Here is a 19,341-nt window from a genome sequence, read left to right on the forward strand (position 1 = left end):
AGCTGTGGCTTCTGGGTGCGACTGTAGCGCTGCAGCCAATAATACTGCACATTGCCGGCGACCCACGTGTTTAGTAGTGACGCAACTGCTAGAATGCAGCTGAACGCCCATCTTTTGAGAGCTACAAAATTTCCGCAGTCGGCAGGACTCGAACCTACGCTCCCAGAGGGAATCTGATTTCAAGCCAGACGCCTTAACCACTCGGCCACGACTGCCGGTAGCAGTAGCGTCTTACGACACGTGAAAGTGCACCTTTAGAAGCAATCCAATGGCAGAAAGCGGCGTGGCCTCACTCTTTTCTGTAGTGTTTCCATTGCCAGCACATTAGCCGTTACGAAAGTGTATTAATTTTCTCCTAGACATGGCGTTGAACCCAACACCCTTTGGTTGAAAATCAAACGCTCTACCGACTGAGCTATCGTACAGCTGTGTGGCATGCGAGTGATTCGCATGACGTAATTACTGGCTTATGGCTCCAATGGCGACTTCACCGACTTCCCGCTGACGCTAGTTTTCTGTCTTAAGTGGTCGACATACTTGCAAGTAGCTGCGAGATCTTAAGAAAAGAAACGCTGCACCATTGCTTTTTCCGCACTCGAATGACCGAATTGCGATTCTTAAAAAAGAGAGAAATGAATGTTGGCTCTGTCCAACGCTTCCAAGCACGTCTGTGTACTCACGAACTCGGCGTCGACGCGAGAAAATGACGGGAGCGCACTCGTGGGCCTGCGACGGCTTTCTGCAGTCCCAGCGTCAGTGAGAGGAGAACCGGTAGCCACAGTAAGCAGCAGCCGTCGCGACACTCAGTATTGTTAAACGGAAATTTTCGTCTTGTTGAAGATGGCGCCATCGGTTTGCAACCGCGTTCACGTGTGTGAAAATATTTGCTCCTCTTTACGCAAAATCGCACGCAGCCGGTAGGATTCGAACCTACGCTCCCAGAGGGAATCTGATTTCGAGTCAGACGCCTTAACCACTTTTTTTTTTTGTTTTTTTACCGGTGTATTTTTATTTTATTTTATTTTGTTTTATTTTTTTTTTTTTTTTTTTTTTTTTTTTTTTGGACTGTCGGATTCCGTTGGACACATGAATAATTTTAAAACAAAATCATCTTCTTCTCAGATTGTATGTGGTCCTCTTCCACAGAAAATGAAGAAAGAAAAGGAATTTAGTTCGGAATTCGTGGACGGTATTCTTTCCTCCGCCGGTTCAACACTCTGCTGGTTTGTCAACTAAAGTCCAATTCTACTTAAAAGGAAAATCTTCTGCTTCTTACCGAGCGTGAGTCTCCCCGGTTGAGGAGAGAATTTGTCGTGCGCATCACACGAATGAAATATAAATTCACATAAAGTAATCAAATAAAATCTCGACAGTCCGGAATGGAAAAAACAAAAAACTCTTCTACAATCATGAACGTTTCACATACAACAGGCCATATCGTTTAAAATTTCTCATGAAGCCTCGTGAACTAAATTAACGTTCTCAATATTAAAAGAACATTCCTCTCTTGCAAATAAAACCTGATAGGCCCTAGTTGTTTTGATGGCACAATCCATCAACCATAACTCAAACAAAGCAAGTAAAGGTGAAAAATAAGTAAAAAGTGGAACGCGGGAACTCAGTAAGTGTCACTTCAAGGTGTTGTCCGCAGGTGTATTTCATATCCGTAATTCAAGGCAGCCTTCAAAAAATTACCAAACAGTTCGCGAAATTTAACGCAGTCTTTCAGTTTCACATACTGGGTCCACAAATAGTCGAGGTATATCAAAGGATCAGTGACAGCCATATCTATAAGGGCATAAATCGTATGCCCTAAGATCCAGACAGTGGCATTGTTCTTCGTCCGCGGGAAGGCTTTGAAGTTAGGCACTACCACACGACGAACAGACACGAGGTGAGGTGGTGTTCTATTAATGTGAGCTACCATTCGTTGACACAGCCGCCATATCGTCGACACCGATGCACATTCAATTCGATGTTCCCGTGTGTCCACATCTCCACATCTTCCGCAGTTGGCAGAGGGGAGGAGATGAATGTCAGCAAGTCGCTGGTTCGTCGCTAAGGTGTTGTTGACGATTTTGAACCATAGCGCACTCACGTCCGATGGTAACACCGGGTTGTTGATGTTGGCCCACACCTTCACCCATTCCACTGTGGGGTTCCGGAGCACTAGTTTATGAAGCGGTGGTTGTCCAGTCAGGGCAACGTAGAGGCCGCGGGCGGTCCTGTGCCTGTCGGTAGCCGTTGACAGAGCGTAGCTTCTCGCTAAAAAGTACTCCCGTATGTAGGACATCTTGTACGGGATGGCCGCAAGAGAAAGGGGGGCGACTTCAGAGTGTGGGCGGTAGAGCTCCAGAAGTGCCGCGGTGGTTCCTGTCGGGATGTCGGACTGCAGGGTGGCTGTCCGGTGGACGAGCAGCGCGTCGCACTTGCGTGGAACGTCGGTGAAACCGAGGCCGCCCAGTTGCCTGTCGATGGCACAGGTCGAAGCCTTGACTTTAAAAATTTCATGCCGCCACAGGAGCCAGTAGACCGCCTGCGAGATCGCCCTCCCTATCTGCTTCGGAACACTAAGCAATTGGGCGATGTACCACGCATTTGAAAAGATGAAAGTGTTAATAACCGCCACACGTTGATGTAAGTTGAGTCGGCGAGCTGAGTGGCTACGACATCGGGCCTTCACAGTACCAAGAATTCGCCTCCAGTTTAAAACTTGCATTTTTTGTGGGCACGCTACTATGTCGAGTCCTAGAATTTTGTGGGTGTGCACAACGCGGAACCAGTCCTGTTGAGCATACAGTCCCCGCTGACCCAGCGGTACTAACACTGTTTTCCGCGTATTTAGAACGGCGCCAGATGCACGTTCGTATAACAGCAAAACATCGCGCACTCTGTCCAAGTCGTGTGTCCGCCCGATGAAAAGTCCCACGTCGTCAGCATAGGCAGCACATTTGAGAGAGACCTGACAGACCTGGACACCTTCAATGATGCGACCGACTGCGCGCAAAAACGGGTCGAGCGCAATGACGAATAGGAGCATTGCTAAAGGACAGCCCTGCCTGACCGACCTTGTGATAGGGATGGGCATAGACTGCCAACCATTGATTACAATCGTTGAAGTCGCCGACGTTAACAGATTCCTTAAAGCGGTGAGAAAGTGGCCGCCGAAGCCCAGTTTTGTCATTACGGAGAAGAGATAATCGTGTCCGATACGGTCAAATGCATTGGCAAAGTCGATGGAGAGAATTCCAGCGGACAGGCCGTTTATGGACGCGTACGCGACCACGTCTCGATATGAAGCCACCGCATGAAAGATGCTGCGACGTTTCACACCACACGACTGGAACGGACTGATGACCTTGTCCATGACCACATTGAGTTTCGTTGCAAGGCACCGCGCCGCCAGTTTATAATCTGCATTTAAAAGTGTGATAGGGCGTAGCGCCTCAACACGGCATGCTGTCGGTGTCTTTGGAATCAAAATAATACGCCCTTCAACGAACTTTGAAGGGACCGCAGCACCACGAACAATTTCATTTATCATGGTCGTCAATGTCTCACCGAAGATATCCCAATAAGCCAGGTAAAATTCTACTGGAAGACCATCTGGACCTGGAGACTTCCCCCGACGACACGAGCGCAACACATCTTTCACATCGTCCAGTGACATCATCTCATCCAGAGACTGTCTGTCAAAGTCGGAGATGACAGTATCCAATTCATCTAACAGAAACGAAAGTGCTACATCGTCGACAGCAATCCGTCCGAACAATCTCTTAAAATGGTCGGAGACGTGGGGAACGATCTCATGCTTCGCCGTGAGACGAGCACCAGTGTCCGTGATGAGAGCGGTAATGACTTTCCTCCGCGCCGACCGTTTCTCGCGTGCCAAGTGGTAAAGCGTTGGCACCTCTTCAAGTGTTGCACACAGCGGTCGGCTCCGGATCAGAAGTCCTTTCGCCTTTTGGAGTTGAAGATTGAGTATCTTATTTTTAATCCTACGTAAACGTGCGCGTAAGTTTTGACCGGGCGCCACGGGTGCATCCAGCGCATCTTGTAGGCACTGCTGATAAAAGGCAATGGTGCGCCTCTCCCAAAACGACACCTCCCTTGCATACCGCATCGCAACATTTCGCAACTGCGGTTTGGCTAAGTCGACCCACCATTGTAAGACTGAGGCATAACTTCCCCGTTTTTCAGAACAAAGCTGCCACATATTTTGAATCTCGCAACGTAAAGCGGCGGCAGACAGATGACGGGTATTGAGTTTCCAAACATGGCAAGGTGGCGCCTGCCTATTGGCCTGTAGGTGCATGTCACACACAACTCCGCAGTGATCACTAAATGCGACGGGATGTACCGCTACTCTCTGAAGACAGGGTTGAAGTGGCCGCGACACATAAATTCGATCAAGTCTGCTGGCACCGTTCTGGTAAAAATGTGTGTACTGCGTTGCGACAGGATGAAAATGACGCCAAACATCGATCAAGTCATTGATCACAATTAGTTGCGAAAGTTCCGGGCACATGCTAGCCGTTGGAAATTGATCGGCTGCGGCAGTAACACAGTTAAAGTCACCGCCGACTATTACATTGCGGGACGACGCAAAGAACGGAACCACATCTTGGTTAAAAAACACAGATCGAGCACGTTTGTGGTCGGTGCCACTCGGCGCGTATACATTAATAAAGGTGACATCCTGGATCGTACATGTAAGGAGGCGGCCATTCGGTAAAGATTGAACGTCAGTTGGTTGCAGTCCATTTTTATAAAGGACGGCGGTGCCACAAGTACCGTCAACATTTATGTTATAGATGACATCATAACCAGGAACGTTATCGAATCGCTTTACTGTAACTTCTTGGAGCAATGCAATGTCATAGCCTCCCAAAGTTAAAAAATCAATAAAACATGCAATCTTGTGCGCAGCTTGTATGCAATTGACATTTAGTGATAAAACTGAGAAAATCTTTAGATGTTGACGAGCGGCGGCCATTTAAAACACAGACACTCAAATATTAGCAAGAAATATGTGAAACGAAAGCTGCAGATGTTGCGTCTTAAGCCTGCCAATAAAATTGTCAAGAAGCGCTGCAATGCATCACGTAACACGTGGACAATACAGGGTAGAAAATATCCTTCATTGTGCAGGAACGGCAGAACAGAAATTCTCATGTGAAGTGGGCACGAACTGCAGCGCGTCCGCCTAAAAGCCGCTAATGAGATCCAGGGTCGTCCTCCTCCTGCTTCCACCAGGGCGTCTCCGCTGGTCGGTCGGTCTGTTGGGCGCGACCGCCAGCGGTGTCTGTGGACGTGGCCCCATTCGCTTGTGTTGTCGCTGTACCGGCGGCCGACGTCACCGCGTGCCTGCACGTGCGCTGGGGGACCTGCTCGCTACTTTGCTCGCTTTTGCGCTTCGCAGCATGCGCACCCTGTTCGCGTGCCGTATTCAGTAGAACCTTGAGCTTTGCTGTTTGTTCCCTTATACGCTCCTGGCGCGCAGTGCTTTCAGAGGAAGGGGGGCACGATGTCGGAACCTCACTCTCACTGCCACTCTCTGATACAGGGGTGCACGGCACATCATCAGACTGCTGACTCCTAGTACCCTTATTTTTATTTTTCTTCGTACGCCCTTTCCTCGGTGCGAGGGGAACCTCTTCAGGCTGAGGAGGCGGGGGTAAGGTGATGTCCATCGCTTCCGGAATAGTAACTGGTGAATGCTCCGAAACATCTGGGATCTCCGTAGTAACTGCATCCGACGCTACAACAGCCGAGGACAAAATGGGAGCGTCCTCCATCCGGTCCTGTGGTGCCTCGACAGTAACAGTCACCTCACTTGGCACGTCCTCAGCACGAATGGGGTCGGCGTGTCGGGGATGTGGTACAGTGCCCGCTACGATTTCACTCAGTAGTGGCACAAAGTGGCCGCCGGTAGCCGCAGCGTCACTACGTGGGAGCTGCACGGGTCGTCGACGGGTACAGTCTGCACGTAAATGCTCAGTGGAATGACAAATTGAGCACGTGGGTGGCTGGCCGATATAAGTCACTTGAGCCCTACAGCCCGAAATCACTACATAAGATGGAATGTGTCTCTTTAAATCAATGCGGACACTACGTACGCCACTGTTAACCTGGTACCGGTACGCACTAGACCACTTTTCATTAACAATCGACAACACAACGCCGTACTGAGTTAGAGCACGTGCAATTAAATCGTTACCACATTCAGGAGGCACATTAAATACTCGGACCGTTCTAACGCCATAACCCGAGGGCACAATTTGAACATCACTGACTGTGCCATTGATATGCCGAAATTTACGCACGCCGCCAAATTTCTCAACAAACTTTTCACAGATGTCGCCGGAAAAGAACTTCAAAAATAGCGAATATTGCGCAAAATCCAATTGAAATGTGTCTACTAGATCTTCCGGGATTTTCAAATCTTCAAATATAAATTCGTGAATTTCAAAAGCGGTGGGCCGCAAAGCATTTCTATCGAACACAAACTGTGCAGTGTTTGCCCTAGTAATTGCCGACATGGTACTCACGTTGATTAAACTTGAACACGTGGACCTCGAAACACTCGCTGAGCGCCGCCCCGCGATGTAAAACAAAGCCGCAACCGCTCCGCCGCTCCGCGCGATGTGCGCGGATACGCTGCCCGAATGCGTCTCATCATACGCTTGCCGAAACCCGGGATCGAACCAGGGACCTTTAGATCTTCAGTCTAACGCTCTCCCAACTGAGCTATTTCGGCTCACACCTAAGTCCGCAGATTTGCGCGTCTTCGTTAACCTCTGAATCGCCGCCAATTTCACAGTCATCTTCGTCTGATAAGACATAGGGACGCTGAAAGGCGAGCAGCAGATGCAGTGAAGTACCACACACATTTCTTCTGATTCCATCATCGTAAGAAGCAAACATGTCGACTCGATTCATGTAATATTGACTTCGCTTTCTCTAGAAAACCTTTGCTATATCGATGCCACGTGCAACTCGTGTGCAGAGAACGAGACACAAGAAGGAGTGAGCCTCTCTACCATGTGAGAGGCAGTATGTAGCAGATACACACGCTAAAACATTTGACTTGCGTTAGCTCATAAATTGCTACACGTAATTGTCTGCAAGTTAAAATGGACACATCTGCACTGCCCAGAGAGGCGACACTTGCACTCACACCTGGTGGACGGCAGTGTGACGAGGCGATGAGCTGTGGCTTCTGGGTGCGACTGTAGCGCTGCAGCCAATAATACTGCACATTGCCGGCGACCCACGTGTTTAGTAGTGACGCAACTGCTAGAATGCAGCTGAACGCCCATCTTTTGAGAGCTACAAAATTTCCGCAGTCGGCAGGACTCGAACCTACGCTCCCAGAGGGAATCTGATTTCAAGCCAGACGCCTTAACCACTCGGCCACGACTGCCGGTAGCAGTAGCGTCTTCCGACACGTGAAAGTGCACCTTTAGAAGCAATCCAATGGCAGAAAGCGGCGTGGCCTCACTCTTTTCTGTAGTGTTTCCATTGCCAGCACATTAGCCGTTACGAAAGTGTATTAATTTTCTCCTAGACATGGCGTTGAACCCAACACCCTTTGGTTGAAAATCAAACGCTCTACCGACTGAGCTATCGTACAGCTGTGTGGCATGCGAGTGATTCGCATGACGTAATTACTGGCTTATGGCTCCAATGGCGACTTCACCGACTTCCCACTGACGCACCGCTGACGCTAGTTTTCTGTCGTCTTAAGTGGTCGACATACTTGCAAGTAGCTGCGAGATCTTAAGAAAAGAAACGCTGCACCATTGCTTTTTCCGCACTCGAATGACCGAATTGCGATTCTTAAAAAAGAGAGAAATGAATGTTGGCTCTGTCCAACGCTTCCAAGCACGTCTGTGTACTCACGAACTCGGCGTCGACGCGAGAAAATGACGGGAGCGCACTCGTGGGCCTGCGACGGCTTTCTGCAGTCCCAGCGTCAGTGAGAGGAGAACCGGTAGCCACAGTAAGCAGCAGCCGTCGCGACACTCAGTATTGTTAAACGGAAATTTTCGTCTTGTTGAAGATGGTGCCATCGGTTTGCAACCGCGTTCACGTGTGTGAAAATATTTGCTCCTCTTTACGCAAAATCGCACGCAGCCGGTAGGATTCGAACCTACGCTCCCAGAGGGAATCTGATTTCGAGTCAGACGCCTTAACCACTCGGCCACGACTGCCCGTAGGTCGAGGTTCTCCGACACATGCAACTTCTACGGTTTAAAGCTATGTGGCATCAGAAAACGGCGTAGCTGCATTCTTTTCCGTAGTGTTTCCACCGCTACCAGAGGAATCGCTACCAAAGTATTAAAATTTCCGCCCGAACAGGGACTTGAACCCTGGACCCTTAGGTTAAAAGCCTAATGCTCTACCGACTTTTTTTTTTTTTTTTTTTTTTTTTTTATATAATAGCCTCCTTCCTCCCCTACAGCCCGTCCTTCCACTCGCCATTTGTGCCTTCTTCGGCTAGCTTCTGTGCTATGTTTGGTCCATATGAGATAGGTGAGTGACGAAGTAAATGTATACAAGTAAATAAAATCCCTTCTTTTGGGGTTATGGAAATCAAATAGTTCTGTTACATTCTTCCATCGTTGTGTGGGAGCGATTTTTATAGGAGAGCCAGGCTTACTTCAGCCTGATGGCTTCTCATGTGTGTGTCAGCAACCTATTAGTGCTGTGACACGAGGGCGAAGGATAAACGAAATAGCCACCTTGTTGGCGTAAAATGAATGAGAAGCTTAATAGATAATTTCATAAAGGAAAAAAAAAAAGGAATCCTGAGGTTGAACAACATGTCGTTTGATCGTTCTTCAGCTCTGTCGGTGAGACAATGTTCGGTTCAAAAAATTTGCGTAGTTGTCTTTGTATTTCATTTGTCGTTCGAGCTTTTGATGTTCTGTCATCAGGTACATCCAATAATCTGCTTCACTTTTCGTCATAGCCGTTGAGATGTAATGGACTGTCAGTCCTTTGAGCCAGTTGGCTGACCTTCTTTTAGTGTTAGGATATGGCACGTCATCAGGCAGAAGGACGTGTGTCGGTGAAATAGTGTTAGGTGACGTACGTAGCACATGTGCTAGTTTTTGCCTGAAGAGATTCCACACGTCTTTCACATCTTCACAGAGGAAGCGATGTTCTGCATTGTCGACGACATTGCAGCTGGAACAGTTTGGTGTGTGTGCCAGACGTATCGCGTGCAGTTTGGAGTTGGTTGGGATTTTTCTATTGACTGCGAGGTACCACGTCGATCGCACATTGGATGGTAGATGGGGGTCAGATATGTTGTCCCATATGTTTTTCCAATTATAATGTCGAAACTTGTTTTCTATTCGATTGCGCAATTTTCCTTCCAGCAAGGTGTTGTAAACCTCCTTAACCCGATATATGTCCTTCTCCGGTATTCTATGGCGTACATAGCTGTATTCCACCAGAAAATGTTTATAGTGGTACAGCTCGTGGGAGATGTGATGCACATCGATTGGTGGATCTCTGCTGACTGGGGTGATTTCACGTAAGAGATGAGCCACTAAGGTCCGCGGCGATCGTTGCCACTGTTTATAAGTTTTGCTAACGTATAGCGCTTGCGCTTTAAGGTAGATGTCTGTCAGTTGTAGCCCTCCATTGCGTGTCGGTAGCGTCAAGGTATCATATGAAACCTTAAATATCTGACCTCTACTGACAAAATAACCAAGCGCTGCTTGCATTTGGTGTGCAATGGTTCGTGGCAGAGGCAGCACTTGAGCAACATAGTTGACTTTGGAAGTGATGTATGTATTGGCCAGTTGCACTTTTTGTATTACGTTTAAATTACGCAAGCTGTGTTGTTTTATGCTTGCCCGTAAGGTGGCAAGTAATTTTCGATAATTGAGAGCGGCCGTGCGGCGGATATTACTCGTATATTCTATTCCAAGGCATTTGATTTTTTCCACAGTGTTGATACTTCCAGCGGCTCTGATCTCTATACCCCGACCAAGATTCATAATACCAGATTTATTGCGGTTGAGTTTAGCTCCTGACGCCATTTCGTAGGTCGCCACAACTTCAAGTACTGTTTCCACCTCTCTTTCGTCAGTCACAAGTACCCCTACATCGTCCGCGTAGGCTTGACATATGATCTTCTGTCCGTGTATATGTAATCCACGGAGTTGCCGAGTCAGAGATACTAAGAGAGGTTCAAGCGCAATCGCGAAAAGCGTCATGGACATTGGGCAACCTTGTCTTACCGAACTCTGAATATTGATCGGGTGACTGAGTTGTCCGTTGACACTGATTCTTGACGTGCTATTCGTCAGTATGTTTTTCACGGAGGCTATAATATTCTGGGGGAAGTGCATGGATGTCATACACCGGAGCAGGTACGAATGATTAACTTTATCAAAAGCTTTTTCAAAGTCAAGCGACATCAGAGCACAGCGAATGTTGCAGGCTTCCGATATCGCTATAATGTCTCTGTAGTCGCATAAGGTCTGAAATATCGTTCTGTCCTTTCCACACTTGTCTGGTAGGCTCCTGTCACTGTACGAATAACAGAATTGAACCTTTGCATCATGATACGGGCGAAGATTTTATAATCACTATTGAGAAGTGTTATGGGTCGAAGATTCTCCACGGTTTTGCCTCCTGGTGTTTTGGGGACTAAGACCACTGTACCTTCACAGAATTCCTTCGGAAGGTCAGTGTCCGCATTTAGTATTTCATTGCATACGAGTGTCAATTTAGCAATTATTTGTTCGCGAAAAGTTTGATAAAATTCAGCGGGTAGCCCATCTGGTCCAGGTGATTTGTTCTTTGGGCTCTTCGAGATGGCAACTTCGACGTCTTCGTCCGTTATTCTCGCTGCGAGCACATCAGCTTCTTCTGGAGTGAGTCGCTCTGTCGTCCTAGCAGTGAGAGCTTGCTGCGCCGTTTCATCTGTCTGTGTATTGGCCAGCAATTCACTAAAGTGTCGATGGATCTCGTCTCGTATTGCAGCTTGATCTGTCAAGAGTCTCCCGTCTGAAGTTTTGAGTTCCGTCAGAATTTTAAGTTTTTGTCTTTTGTTCTCTTGGAGAATGTGGTACATCGATGTTGTTTCTTCTCGTGTACCGTTCTGCAAACGCGTTCGTATTTTACAGCCTTCGAGATGGTGTCTCTGCAGGTTGAGCAATTTTGCTTTTATTCTGTTGATTTGCCCATAATTTGTTATGACTGTAGCATCACGAACGCACAAGTCTCTCAGACAGCTGAAGTAAAACTCTACTGTCCGCTTCCGCCAGGCGACTTTTTCACGGGAGTAAGTTTTCATTGTCTTTATTATTGCGGGCTTCGCGCAGTTTAGCCACCAATTCAGCGCCGTGCCGTACAAGTGGAACTTCCTTTCACATTCTGCCCAAGTGGTGTGGAAGGCGGCGTAACATCCAGGATCCGAAAGATGAGTAACGTTTAGCTTCCACTGACCTCTCGCCCTGTAAGTGCCTTGTTTCTCTAAATTTATCGTACATATGTACGCGATATGATCAGAGAAAATCGTGGGCCATAGCTCAGACTGTAAAACGTGTCTCCTTAAATTGGATGTTGCGTAAATTCTGTCGATACGACTGGCAGAATGGCTGGTGATATAGGTGAAACCTAGCCTATCACCGTGTTTTAGTTCCCAAGTATCAAACAGTTGGAAGTCTCTGACGATGTCCTCCAGCTCCAGAGATTTGTTAAAATTTGGCGTCTGATCCTTGGGACTCAGCACGCAATTAAAGTCACCCGCAAAAATTATTTGGTCAAATCGCACCGCGAAAAGGGGGGCGATGTCCTCTTTGAAAAATTCGGCCCTGCGGCGCTTGTTTCCGGTTCCTGACGGGGCATATATGTTGATAAACCTGGTGTTGTTTATCGTGACAGCGAGACCTCTACTGTTAGGCAGTTGCGCCACGTCTGTAAGTAGGATCCCCTCTTTAGTCATAATCGCTGTGCCGAGGCTATTGTCATTGCCAGGATTGATGACGGCGTTGTAGCCAGTGATGTCGTCCAAACGGATAGCCGTTACTTCTTGCAGCATTAAGATGTCAATATCAGCGGCGTACAGAAAATCTTGGAGATTTCTCAGATTGAGGGTGCTGCTAATTTTATTTATATTCAAGGTTGCAATTCTGTACGCCTGTAAAGCCGTCATGTCGACTATACCGTGTCAGGTGGGGTACTGTTTGCCAAGGGAAGTGGATGCTTGCTCCACTTAGAAGAAGTCGGCATCATCATCTGCCGCACGAGTATCTTTGATGGTGGTTTGTTGCCGGGTGGACACATCCTGTCGACGGTCGGGTGCCGTCCGTCCTGAACGTTGTGCTATGTCAGCCATCTCTGCATCATGGCTTTGCTCCTCCATGTCATCCGCCCAGTCTCGCGTGCACGTAACTTCCCGCGTGTACGTGTTGGGTACAGGTGGAAGGTCCTTCAGACTAGCTGTACCGTCTTGAATGTGGATTCCACGGTCGGGGTCAGTGTCCTCATTTCGAGTCTTCTTTTTTATTGTTCGATCTTCCAGAGGAGTTGCCTGTGTCGTCTCCGCCAGTTCTTGGCCTATTTGTTTCGCCTTTTCGCGCAGAATTGGCGCGGCTTCTGCTGCTCCCTGACGGGCTATTCGACGTTTCTTCCGTTTCTTTGGTGAAACAGTTATAGGCTGCTGGTCATTATCCTCCGACGTGGCAACCGTATCATCTTTGTGTTGCCCGACTTCTTCGAGTGATTTGCACATGCCTTCTTCTGCCGTCTTAGCCTGGTCTTGTTCTCCACGCCTGTCAGTTTCCTCGTATTGTGAGTGTGCTGGACCTGTAGCTTCTGTGCTGCTAGTATCCATGGCTACGCTACCATCGGGAACGTCGGCGTAAGCAACTACCGCCGTGTCGATACACATGTCTGGGGCGACCTCACTGCGTAGTGCGGCGGCGTACGTCACGGGTAGCGTGGCCATTTGACTAGGCGGGTCTCGCTCCCCAGTCGGCAGTTGCGTCACACGCCGTTGAACACACTGCGCGCGGACGTGTTGCGTAGAACCACAGCCCGAGCAGGTTCTCGGCTGGCCATCGTAAATGATGATCGCTCTATATCCACCAATCCAGAGATACGACGGGATATGTTTCAGCATGTCAATCTTAACTTGCCTGACTCCATTTAATACTGGATACTTGTGCAAGCTAGACCATTTTTCGGCGACATTGCTGATAATGGTGCCATAGTCTCTCAGTTTGTTGTTAATCTCCTCGGGCGTTATTTCAAAGGGGAGCTCAAAGATTCGAACCGTTCGTATTCCCATTCCGGCACGCGAAACCGTGACCTGCCCTATGCGTCCGTCTGAATGTTTGAATTTCGCCACCCCACCACATGCTTCTACAATTTGGTCGCACTTGTCAGAACTGAATAACTTAAGGAACACAGTCGGACTGACAATCGACAGGTGTATTCCAATCAATTCATCCACTTTGATCTGAAAAGTTTCTTCGATAAATGCCTCAACTTCGTAAGATTTCGGTCGGGTGTAGTTCGGATCGAAAATCAACTTCAAAGTATCGCGTCGCGTTGTCTGATCCATTATGTCAATCTAAAAATGTTATCGTGAACTATGACTAACGCAGAAGGCGCGCACTCGCCACACAGCGCCGGCCGCTCGCAGCGACGATGTAAACACCGCAACAGCCGCACCGCACGTCCGCACAGCACGGCCGCTGGCGGCGGAATATCCTCTTTACGCAAAATCGCACGCAGCCGGTAGGATTCGAACCTACGCTCCCAGAGGGAATCTGATTTCGAGTCAGACGCCTTAACCACTCGGCCACGACTGCCCGTAGGGCGAGGTTCTCCGATACATGCAACTTCTACGGTTTAAAGCTATGTGGCATCAGAAAACGGCGTAGCTGCATTCTTTTCCGTAGTGTTTCCACCGCTACCAGAGGAATCGCTACCAAAGTATTAAAATTTCCGCCCGAACAGGGACTTGAACCCTGGACCCTTAGGTTAAAAGCCTAATGCTCTACCGACTGAGCTATCCGGGCTCACACGACAGTAGAGAACATCCCACGATGCACAGCTGTACACTGACTCATGTCCTTCACAGCTGTGCTATCGCTGCATGGAGCTGTTACTAATTAAACGTCGCCTGAATGCTGTCTACAAACGTGTCGCGCTAAGCTCGTAGCAGACTATCGAAGAATGCTGACACACGATGCAAAAACAAACCGCAGCAGTCGTTAGGTCTCATACGTTGGAGTAGAGGATTTACGTGTTTTGTCGACACTCACTGAGTAATTGGAAATTTCACAAGCATTTCGAATGCAATGCTTCCCACGTTTTCGCTCATTTCACGGTTCCGTTGGAGACGTTCTTCACCTCCTGACACAAAAAAAGGAACGCAGTCGGTAGGACTTTTCGTATTTTCTTACTTCTCAGGGAGTTGCCTACTGTGTTCCTCTTACGGCAAGCACTAGACAACCTGAACAGTTACAGGATAGAGTCATTTTTGTTATCGGCTGTACCTACATCATCACAGACTCGGAGCAATTCCATTGGCATCAGCTTCAAAACATACGCTTGCCGAAACCCGGGATCGAACCAGGGACCTTTAGATCTTCAGTCTAACGCTCTCCCAACTGAGCTATTTCGGCTCACACCTAAGTCCGCAGATTTGCGCGTTTTCGTTAACCTCTGAATCGCCGCCAATTTCACAGTCATCTTCGTCTGATAAGACATAGGGACGCTGAAAGGCGAGCAGCAGATGCAGTGAAGTACCACACACATTTCTTCTGATTCCATCATCGTAAGAAGCAAACATGTCGACTCGATTCATGTAATATTGACTTCGCTTTCTCTAGAAAACCTTTGCTATATCGATGCCACGTGCAACTCGTGTGCAGAGAACGAGACACAAGAAGGAGTGAGCTCTCTACCATGTGAGAGGCAGTATGTAGCAGATACACACGCTAAAACATTTGACTTGCGTTAGCTCATAAATTGCTACACGTAACTGTCTGCAAGTTAAAATGGACACATCTGCACTGCCCAGAGAGGCGACACTTGCACTCACACCTGGTGGACGGCAGTGTGACGAGGCGATGAGCTGTGGCTTCTGGGTGCGACTGTAGCGCTGCAGCCAATAATACTGCACATTGCCGGCGACCCACGTGTTTAGTAGTGACGCAACTGCTAGAATGCAGCTGAACGCCCATCTTTTGAGAGCTACAAAATTTCCGCAGTCGGCAGGACTCGAACCTACGCTCCCAGAGGGAATCTGATTTCAAGTCAGACGCCTTAACCACTCGGCCACGACTGCCGGTAGCAGTAGCGTCTTCCGACACGTGAAAGTGCACCTTTAGAAGCAATCCAATGGCAGAAAGCGGCGTGGCCTCACTCTTTTCTGTAGTGTTTCCATTGCCAGCACATTAGCCGTTACGAAAGTGTATTAATTTTCGCCTAGACATGGCGTTGAACCCAACACCCTTTGGTTGAAAATCAAACGCTCTACCGACTGAGCTATCGTACAGCTGTGTGGCATGCGAGTGATTCGCATGACGTAATTACTGGCTTATGGCTCCAATGGCGACTTCACCGACTTCCCACTGACGCACCGCTGACGCTAGTTTTCTGTCGTCTTAAGTGGTCGACATACTTGCAAGTAGCTGCGAGATCTTAAGAAAAGAAACGCTGCACCATTGCTTTTTCCGCACTCGAATGACCGAATTGCGATTCTTAAAAAAGAGAGAAATGAATGTTGGCTCTGTCCAACGCTTCCAAGCACGTCTGTGTACTCACGAACTCGGCGTCGACGCGAGAAAATGACGGGAGCGCACTCGTGGGCCTGCGACGGCTTTCTGCAGTCCCAGCGTCAGTGAGAGGAGAACCGGTAGCCACAGTAAGCAGCAGCCGTCGCGACACTCAGTATTGTTAAACGGAAATTTTCGTCTTGTTGAAGATGGCGCCATCGGTTTGCAACCGCGTTCACGTGTGTGAAAATATTTGCTCCTCTTTACGCAAAGTCGCACGCAGCCGGTAGGATTCGAACCTACGCTCCCAGAGGGAATCTGATTTCGAGTCAGACGCCTTAACCACTCGGCCACGACTGCCCGTAGGGCGAGGTTCTCCGACACATGCAACTTCTACGGTTTAAAGCTATGTGGCATCAGAAAACGGCGTAGCTGCATTCTTTTCCGTAGTGTTTCCACCGCTACCAGAGGAATCGCTACCAAAGTATTAAAATTTCCGCCCGAACAGGGACTTGAACCCTGGACCCTTAGGTTAAAAGCCTAATGCTCTACCGACTGAGCTATCCGGGCTCACACGACAGTAGAGAACATCCCACGATGCACAGCTGTACATTGACTCATGTCCTTCACAGCTGTGCTATCGCTGCATGGAGCTGTTACTAATTAAACGTCGCCTGAATGCTGTCTACAAACGTGTCGCGCTAAGCTCGTAGCAGACTATCGAAAGAATGCTGACACACGATGCAAAAACAAACCGCAGCAGTCGTTAGGTCTCATACGTTGGAGTAGAGGATTTACGTGTTTTGTCGACACTCACTGAGTAATTGGAAATTTCACAAGCATTTCGAATGCAATGCTTCCCACGTTTTCGCTCATTTCACGGTTCCGTTGGAGACGTTCTTCACCTCCTGACACAAAAAAAGGAAACGCAGTCGGTAGGACTTTTCGTATTTTCTTACTTCTCAGGGAGTTGCCTACTGTGTTCCTCTTACGGCAAGCACTAGACAACCTGAACAGTTACAGGATAGAGTCATTTTTGTTATCGGCTGTACCTACATCATCACAGACTCGGAGCAATTCCATTGGCATCAGCTTCAAAACATACGCTTGCCGAAAACCCGGGATCGAACCAGGGACCTTTAGATCTTCAGTCTAACGCTCTCCCAACTGAGCTATTTCGGCTCACACCTAAGTCCGCAGATTTGCGCGTTTTCGTTAACCTCTGAATCGCCGCCAATTTCACAGTCATCTTCGTCTGATAAGACATAGGGACGCTGAAAGGCGAGCAGCAGATGCAGTGAAGTACCACACACATTTCTTCTGATTCCATCATCGTAAGAAGCAAACATGTCGACTCGATTCATGTAATATTGACTTCGCTTTCTCTAGAAAACCTTTGCTATATCGATGCCACGTGCAACTCGTGTGCAGAGAACGAGACACAAGAAGGAGTGAGCTCTCTACCATGTGAGAGGCAGTATGTAGCAGATACACACGCTAAAACATTTGACTTGCGTTAGCTCATAAATTGCTACACGTAACTGTCTGCAAGTTAAAATGGACACATCTGCACTGCCCAGAGAGGCGACACTTGCACTCACACCTGGTGGACGGCAGTGTGACGAGGCGATGAGCTGTGGCTTCTGGGTGCGACTGTAGCGCTGCAGCCAATAATACTGCACATTGCCGGCGACCCACGTGTTTAGTAGTGACGCAACTGCTAGAATGCAGCTGAACGCCCATCTTTTGAGAGCTACAAAATTTCCGCAGTCGGCAGGACTCGAACCTACGCTCCCAGAGGGAATCTGATTTCAAGTCAGACGCCTTAACCACTCGGCCACGACTGCCGGTAGCAGTAGCGTCTTCCGACACGTGAAAGTGCACCTTTAGAAGCAATCCAATGGCAGAAAGCGGCGTGGCCTCACTCTTTTCTGTAGTGTTTCCATTGCCAGCACATTAGCCGTTACGAAAGTGTATTAATTTTCTCCTAGACATGGCGTTGAACCCAACGCCCTTTGGTTGAAAATCAAACGCTCTACCGACTGAGCTATCGTACAGCTGTGTGGCATGCGAGTGATTCGCATGACGTAATTACTGGCTTATGGCTCCAATGGCGACTTCACCGACTTCCCACTGACGCACCGCTGACGCTAGTTTTCTGTCGTCTTAAGTGGTCGACATACTTGCAAGTAGCTGCGAGATCTTAAGAAAAGAAACGCTGCACCATTGCTTTTTCCGCACTCGAATGACCGAATTGCGATTCTTAAAAAAGAGAGAAATGAATGTTGGCTCTGTCCAACGCTTCCAAGCACGTCTGTGTACTCACGAACTCGGCGTCGACGCGAGAAAATGACGGGAGCGCACTCGTGGGCCTGCGACGGCTTTCTGCAGTCCCAGCGTCAGTGAGAGGAGAACCGGTAGCCACAGTAAGCAGCAGCCGTCGCGACACTCAGTATTGTTAAACGGAAATTTTCGTCTTGTTGAAGATGGCGCCATCGGTTTGCAACCGCGTTCACGTGTGTGAAAATATTTGCTCCTCTTTACGCAAAATCGCACGCAGCCGGTAGGATTCGAACCTACGCTCCCAGAGGGAATCTGATTTCGAGTCAGACGCCTTAACCACTCGGCCACGACTGCCCGTAGGGCGAGGTTCTCCGACACATGCAACTTCTACGGTTTAAAGCTATGTGGCATCAGAAAACGGCGTAGCTGCATTCTTTTCCGTAGTGTTTCCACCGCTACCAGAGGAATCGCTACCAAAGTATTAAAATTTCCGCCCGAACAGGGACTTGAACCCTGGACCCTTAGGTTAAAAGCCTAATGCTCTACCGACTGAGCTATCCGGGCTCACACGACAGTAGAGAACATCCCACGATGCACAGCTGTACATTGACTCATGTCCTTCACAGCTGTGCTATCGCTGCATGGAGCTGTTACTAATTAAACGTCGCCTGAATGCTGTCTACAAACGTGTCGCGCTAAGCTCGTAGCAGACTATCGAAAGAATGCTGACACACGATGCAAAAACAAACCGCAGCAGTCGTTAGGTCTCATACGTTGGAGTAGAGGATTTACGTGTTTTGTCGACACTCACTGAGTAATTGGAAATTTCACAAGCATTTCGAATGCAATGCTTCCCACGTTTTCGCTCATTTCACGGTTCCGTTGGAGACGTTCTTCACCTCCTGACACAAAAAAAGGAACGCAGTCGGTAGGACTTTTCGTATTTTCTTACTTCTCAGGGAGTTGCCTACTGTGTTCCTCTTACGGCAAGCACTAGACAACCTGAACAGTTACAGGATAGAGTCATTTTTGTTATCGGCTGTACCTACATCATCACAGACTCGGAGCAATTCCATTGGCATCAGCTTCAAAACATACGCTTGCCGAAAACCCGGGATCGAACCAGGGACCTTTAGATCTTCAGTCTAACGCTCTCCCAACTGAGCTATTTCGGCTCACACCTAAGTCCGCAGATTTGCGCGTTTTCGTTAACCTCTGAATCGCCGCCAATTTCACAGTCATCTTCGTCTGATAAGACATAGGGACGCTGAAAGGCGAGCAGCAGATGCAGTGAAGTACC

The 19,341-nt window shown here is 48.5% G+C and overlaps 15 non-coding genes across 15 annotated transcripts; all 15 read right to left on the reverse strand.

The window, feature by feature from the left end:
- Window positions 1–133: 133 nt before the first annotated feature.
- On the reverse strand, window positions 134–215 carry Trnas-uga (transfer RNA serine (anticodon UGA)). The gene has a single exon. It is a non-coding gene; the product is annotated as a tRNA-Ser (tRNA).
- Window positions 216–6,687: 6,472 nt separating this feature from the next.
- Trnaf-gaa (transfer RNA phenylalanine (anticodon GAA)) lies at window positions 6,688–6,760 on the reverse strand. Its single transcript has one exon. It is a non-coding gene; the product is annotated as a tRNA-Phe (tRNA).
- A 584-nt stretch (window positions 6,761–7,344) lies between these two features.
- Window positions 7,345–7,426, reverse strand: Trnas-uga (transfer RNA serine (anticodon UGA)). Its single transcript has one exon. It is a non-coding gene; the product is annotated as a tRNA-Ser (tRNA).
- Window positions 7,427–8,134: 708 nt separating this feature from the next.
- Window positions 8,135–8,216, reverse strand: Trnas-cga (transfer RNA serine (anticodon CGA)). The gene has a single exon. It is a non-coding gene; the product is annotated as a tRNA-Ser (tRNA).
- A 5,546-nt stretch (window positions 8,217–13,762) lies between these two features.
- Window positions 13,763–13,844, reverse strand: Trnas-cga (transfer RNA serine (anticodon CGA)). Its single transcript has one exon. It is a non-coding gene; the product is annotated as a tRNA-Ser (tRNA).
- Window positions 13,845–13,981: 137 nt separating this feature from the next.
- On the reverse strand, window positions 13,982–14,054 carry Trnak-uuu (transfer RNA lysine (anticodon UUU)). The gene has a single exon. It is a non-coding gene; the product is annotated as a tRNA-Lys (tRNA).
- Window positions 14,055–14,590: 536 nt separating this feature from the next.
- On the reverse strand, window positions 14,591–14,663 carry Trnaf-gaa (transfer RNA phenylalanine (anticodon GAA)). The gene has a single exon. It is a non-coding gene; the product is annotated as a tRNA-Phe (tRNA).
- Window positions 14,664–15,246: 583 nt separating this feature from the next.
- Trnas-uga (transfer RNA serine (anticodon UGA)) lies at window positions 15,247–15,328 on the reverse strand. The gene has a single exon. It is a non-coding gene; the product is annotated as a tRNA-Ser (tRNA).
- A 708-nt stretch (window positions 15,329–16,036) lies between these two features.
- On the reverse strand, window positions 16,037–16,118 carry Trnas-cga (transfer RNA serine (anticodon CGA)). Its single transcript has one exon. It is a non-coding gene; the product is annotated as a tRNA-Ser (tRNA).
- A 137-nt stretch (window positions 16,119–16,255) lies between these two features.
- Trnak-uuu (transfer RNA lysine (anticodon UUU)) lies at window positions 16,256–16,328 on the reverse strand. Its single transcript has one exon. It is a non-coding gene; the product is annotated as a tRNA-Lys (tRNA).
- Window positions 16,329–16,866: 538 nt separating this feature from the next.
- Trnaf-gaa (transfer RNA phenylalanine (anticodon GAA)) lies at window positions 16,867–16,940 on the reverse strand. Its single transcript has one exon. It is a non-coding gene; the product is annotated as a tRNA-Phe (tRNA).
- A 583-nt stretch (window positions 16,941–17,523) lies between these two features.
- On the reverse strand, window positions 17,524–17,605 carry Trnas-uga (transfer RNA serine (anticodon UGA)). The gene has a single exon. It is a non-coding gene; the product is annotated as a tRNA-Ser (tRNA).
- A 708-nt stretch (window positions 17,606–18,313) lies between these two features.
- Trnas-cga (transfer RNA serine (anticodon CGA)) lies at window positions 18,314–18,395 on the reverse strand. The gene has a single exon. It is a non-coding gene; the product is annotated as a tRNA-Ser (tRNA).
- A 137-nt stretch (window positions 18,396–18,532) lies between these two features.
- Window positions 18,533–18,605, reverse strand: Trnak-uuu (transfer RNA lysine (anticodon UUU)). Its single transcript has one exon. It is a non-coding gene; the product is annotated as a tRNA-Lys (tRNA).
- A 537-nt stretch (window positions 18,606–19,142) lies between these two features.
- Trnaf-gaa (transfer RNA phenylalanine (anticodon GAA)) lies at window positions 19,143–19,216 on the reverse strand. The gene has a single exon. It is a non-coding gene; the product is annotated as a tRNA-Phe (tRNA).
- Between the last annotated feature and the right edge of the window lie 125 nt (window positions 19,217–19,341).

Source organism: Schistocerca gregaria, unplaced genomic scaffold (genome assembly GCF_023897955.1).
Source record: "Schistocerca gregaria isolate iqSchGreg1 unplaced genomic scaffold, iqSchGreg1.2 ptg001130l, whole genome shotgun sequence".
NCBI lineage: Eukaryota > Metazoa > Arthropoda > Insecta > Orthoptera > Acrididae > Schistocerca > Schistocerca gregaria.